The 5,380-nt window shown below is 45.3% G+C and overlaps 1 pseudogene across 1 annotated transcript; it reads right to left on the minus strand.

Moving 5' to 3' along the window:
• Positions 1-474: 474 nt before the first annotated feature.
• LOC308437443 (small ribosomal subunit protein uS2-like) lies at positions 475-3,681 on the minus strand (annotated as a pseudogene). The gene is made up of 3 exons: positions 2,805-3,681; positions 1,371-1,474; positions 475-792 (listed from the first exon to the last, which is right to left on the minus strand). The product of its transcript is annotated as a small ribosomal subunit protein uS2-like (transcript).
• Positions 3,682-5,380: the final 1,699 nt, after the last annotated feature.

The following is a 5,380-nucleotide window of genomic DNA, read 5'->3' on the forward strand; positions in this document are numbered from 1 at the left end:
TCCTTATTGCATATTTTTGTTGTCTTAGTTCCCTATACATTCTCAATACAGATTATACAATTTCCAGAAGTTTTCTTTCATTCTGTGGATTGCCCTTTTAGCCTGGTGAAATTGCCTTTCTACAGACAAATTTTAGAACTGTTCATGGGAGTCTGACTTGTCAGTTTAATCCCTTTGGAGAACGGACCTGTTAACTGGACACACCCACAAGATGCCACTCACACCTCACAACTTGGGCTCTGCTTTAAGGGCTGATTTTGTGTTCTCAGATTTCCTGTACACATTAGGTGAGGTTATATTTTACCTCCAGTGAATAAAAAGTGAAAATTTAACTGATATTTTGGGTGCCCTGTGCAACACAGATAATATCCATAGAAACCTGGAAACAGGAGTGAGTCCTGGCTGGCTATTGCCAAGAAATTTGAAATTCAAATTCAGATAAGGGGTGGGGTCCACTGCAGGGCTCAAAACTATTTATCTACCCGGAGTGCGGCTGAGTGTTCTGAAGATCTGATTGGCTCTGGCCCGTGGCCTCTCAGAACGGCCTTCCAGGTCTCCCTTGGAACAAACCCAGAAGCACAGAACCCAACGCCCTCCTTTCTGAAACACTGCTGTAACTTGCTCTTCGGACGCTGACTCAAGCTGCTGGGTTGTCAGCTGCCCCACGGCCACTGACAATAAAGATCTCTCTATCTGAGCCCCACGGAGGCAGAGTTCATCAACTGGTGCCTTGTGGAGACTTTTAAGGACTGCTAAGACGGGGACATGTCTATAAATAGGAGTAAATTGTGTCTAAATTGCAACAGACAAAGGCAGGCCTGTTTATCTTTTTATCCGGGCTCCGTAAAGCATGCACCATTAGTGATGACAGCTAACAACCCTCTGTTGCTCCTGACTACACTTCTTGGCTGTTTGCATTTATTCACACATCCTCATTTACCAATGACATCATCATTAGACCACCGTCTGTTTCCCTAACACGTCACGATGCCACATTGACCATTCTGAGTTAAAGGCACATGAGAAACAGGTGTGACAAGGTCACCTTCACCTTTGCTCTGGTTCTTAAAAGTGGAGTTAGAACTCCCTGGTGAAAGACATCCTCCTGATGGCAGAAGGAGGTGTCGTCCCTTGTGGGGGGAGGAGTGGACAGGGTGGTGGGGTAGCCCCGGCTCACCTGACTTCATCCTCACAAAGGATCACAGGTCACTTTGCCTGGGTTAGAACACATCACTCAGGTCAGCAAGGACAGGAAGTGGAGACAAATAACATGTGCAAACAGACTTCACTAACTCACCTCTCTTCCTACGTAAGACATCCACCGCCCAACCCTAGTCTTGTCCCTCTGCCTTGTGATGTTTATCACTTGCCTGTTGGTTCCGCTCAGCACAACTGCGCTCCTCTCTGTGCTGCTGAGTCCTCACGTCCTGTGCTGCCCTTTCCCCCTTCGTTCCGTCGTAAGGCCAATTTATTTCTAAGGCAGGTCAAAGGCCGAGAGCGTGTCCCCTACACGCTTCATGCCTATCACATTCTAGCACAGAACACCATACAGTACTTGCTTCGGGTCTTTTTTAATTAAGAAATAAAATATGACAAACATGTGAAAATATTCCCTGGTCCCTTCTTCAGAGAGTATTACCATCCTGAAGATTGGAGTAATAAGCTTATTACCCTCATTCATGCTGAAGATTGTGTGTGTGCATGTGTGTATGTGTGCATGAGTATGTGTATGAGTATGTGCATGTGTGCAGTGCATGTGCACACACACGTGCATGTATGTGTGTGTGTATGTGCGCACATGTTTCAGTGCATGTGCATGCAGGTATGTGCGTGTGCTCACATGCATGCCGTGTCTGGAGATCAAAAGACACCTTATGGAAGTAGAATTTTTGTTCATTTCTAATTTTTATTTTATGCGTGTGGGTATTTTGCTTGCACATATGTCTGTGCATCACTTGCATGCCTGGTGCTCACAGGAACCACAGAATTGGATTCTTTGTAACTAGAGCTACCGTTGTGAACCAGAATGTGGGTGCTGGGAATTGAACTCAGATCCTCTGCAAGAGTAGACAATGCTCTCAACTACTGGGCGATTTCTCTGGCATGCTTCCTTTCCCCCAGTACTGAGAGTTTGACTGTCTTGACCATGTGCAGGCCTTTTGCAAGTAACTGCAGTTTAGCCCTGTCTGGTACAAGTCACCATTTCCTAGAGCTCCTCCTAGCTTCTGGCTCTTACACTCTCTCTACCTTTGCAAAGTACCTTCTGCAAAGTACCCGGAGCCTTGCCTGCTAGGTTGTTAATATAGATGACACACCCACAGCTAAACACCCAGCCCTTTATCCTCGGCCCTTTGACCCATTATAAGTCTGCATTAACCATCACCCACTGCTAAAAGAAGCCTCTCTGACCAACACTGGAAGCAATAGAAGACTACAGATTTAAACATCAGCAGTCAGAATGCAGTCTGACAACTTAACCATTTAGCAAAACAATATTAGTTTTCTCATTACGCCTAATATCTCTCCAGTCATAGGATTTTGACAAGGTTTACAGTACCAGGTATGAAATCCCTCCTGTGGAGCACGTTCTTACCCAACCAACTGCTTGCCCCCATGTGCACTGGTGCATGTATCTTTCCCTAGCACTTTAGTGAGGTGATGCACAGAAATTTAAACATTTTAAAACATTATTATTATTATTATTATTATTATTATTATTATTATTATTATTATAGCTTTTAGGAACTTTGTTTTCCTTCCATCTTTCCCCGCTTTCCTCAGGTGTCTACAGAGCAGCTCAGGACCTTTCAGTGTGGCTCTGGCCCACTCCGTGACCTGCTCTGGGGGAACTGCTGAGCGGTCCTCAGTGGCTGGCTGCGCACTCCAGTCTTCTGTGGGGAACTGCTGGTTGGGCACAGAGGGCACCTGCACACCCTCAGACCAGTCAGCCACCTCAGGCTGAGCAGCAGTGAACTCAGGAGCTGGTGCAGTCCATTCACCCTGGAATTCCTCCTTGGTCAGAGCCTTCTCAGCAGCAGCCTGTTTCTCCTTCTCAGTCTCCTCTGGATCTCTGTAGAAGTAAAGATCAGGCATAACCTCCCATGGGTGCTCACGGAAGACAGTACCTCACATGCGGAGTACTTCCCGGGCCAACATCCACCACATCAGACCCACTGAGTGAGCTCCCTTGTTGCTGCACGGGATGGCAGTGTCCACGTCACACAGGGGAGAGTCTGTGTTACACAGAGCAGTGGTGGGCAGGTTGACATAAGAGGCCTCCGTGAGGGGCTGATGGTCAGCCCTGGGATCAGTCACCACTAGAAGCCGTGGCTCCCTGAAGGCCGCTTGGATCTGGTTAGTGAAGGTCCCAGGTGTGAAGCGGCCAGCAATTGGAATGGCTCCTGTGGCAGCAGCAAACTTCAGCATAGCTCGATGGCCAGTGTTCCTGGAGGAGATGACGCTGACGTGGGCGGGGTTCTCAATGGCAGCAATAGCATGAACTGCAAGCAACAGCTTCTCCCAGGTCCTCTTCAGATTTATGATGTAGATACCGTCACTTTTCCTTTTGTAAATGTACTGCTCCATCTGAAAGTCAAGGTTGGTGCCACCTAAGTGGGTTCCTGCAGCAAGGATTTTGAGGGTATCCGCCTTCATTTGCAGGATGTCAAGGGCTCTGGACATTGTGTAAGTTTCCCTATTAAGTTATGATGGGAACTAAGAACAACACCATATGGACTCATCCCTAGGTAGCATGGTAAAAAGCAAAATTGTTATTATTATTTTTACTTATTCACTTTACATCCTGTTCACTTTCCCTCTCCTGGTCATGCCCTCCCCCAGCCCTCTTTCCAGCCCCATCCCCTTCTCTTTTGAGTGGGTGAGGACCCCCTGGGTATCCCTCAACCCAGGTACATCATGTCTCCATGAGGCTAGGCACATCCTCTCCCACTGAGTCCAGACAAGACAGCCTAGTTAGAGGAACATATACACAGATAGGTGTCAGCTTTTGGGATTGCCCTAGCTCTAGTTGTTTTGTTTTCAGAATTCTTCTCTACTTTGTCTTCTTTCAGCTCACTTCTGTTTATCTCAGGATAATAATTCAGAGTCTGTTTTGTAGGACTCAAATCGAGCCTTAACTCCCAGGAGACTCCCGTGAATGAGATGAGAGATTTGAGATCAATGCAAAAAGCAAGAGGTTTATTAGTCCAGCAGAACCCTGAACTCCCCATTAGTACAGTTTTTATACATTTTATAGAGGGTGAATTGGCATACAAGCATTGGTGGGGTCATTTGACCTTTAAGGTGATTGGCTGCTGCCAACCTGAGCCATGTTGGGGCTCCTGACCCACACTCCAGGGTCTGGTGCTAGATAAGGTTGGGACACTTCTTCCTGGGGGGAAGGGCTGCCCAGAGCCTTGGAGGCACTCCAGGAACTGTGGCTAGATAAGACTGGAACACTGTCTTCTGGAGGGGAGGGGTCACTCAGGCCCTGAGGCTAATGGGAAATTACTAGCCTTTTCTTTTCAGTTTCACTAGGCTTCTCCCTTCCCCTTTTAAATCAACATTGAGTTTGTTGGTTAATTATTATTCTCTGATTCATTGATTTCTGTGATTTTTCTTTTTTTCATTCTTTATATTTATTTAGTATTTTTTTGTAATATTGTTCTTTAAAAACTTTTGAGTTGGATATTTTGGCCCACTCATTTTAAGTATTCTTTTTTTCTAAACATTTATTCTGTTCATGTATGTACATTGTATGTGTGTCCATGTTTGTTTGTGCCATAGTTATTGTGTGGAGGTCAGAAGACAGCTTATAGGAATTACTTTTCTCTTTCCATCATCTGGGGCCAGGCATTGAACTTGGATCTTTAGGCTTATTGGCAAGTATCTTTACCTACTGAGCCATCTGGCTGGCCCCAGAACTTCTTCCTTTTAAGATAAATGTTTAAAGGCTTTACAAATGGAGAAAGGGCATTGTGTTTCAGCGCACCTCATGGCCTTCTCCTGGATCATGTCTGTGTCATTCTTCATAGTCTTCTTTAGCTAGTCTAACATTATCAGAATGTGAGTTTTGATACATATATTTAACCATAAATAATGGATAGAATTAATATATTCATCACTCTACAAATTTATTCCTGTGGTGTAAATGTAACTTTTATTCACCTGACACAAGTGTTGTCTTGGTGGCTTATTGCTGAATAAGCTCACTGTGTTTAGCTCTTTCTAAACGTTGACTGGCTGCTTCACCTCAGCTGTTCTGGGTCAACTTCTTTCCATGCTGACTGATTTAAATTGGCTTCTGTCAGCTTCTGACTGAATTGCTCTGCTTGGCCTTTAAACAAACTCTGGCAATTTGTTATAATCTTCTGGCTCCTTA

Source organism: Micromys minutus, assembly GCF_963924665.1.
Source record: "Micromys minutus genome assembly, chromosome: 26".
Taxonomy (NCBI): domain Eukaryota; kingdom Metazoa; phylum Chordata; class Mammalia; order Rodentia; family Muridae; genus Micromys; species Micromys minutus.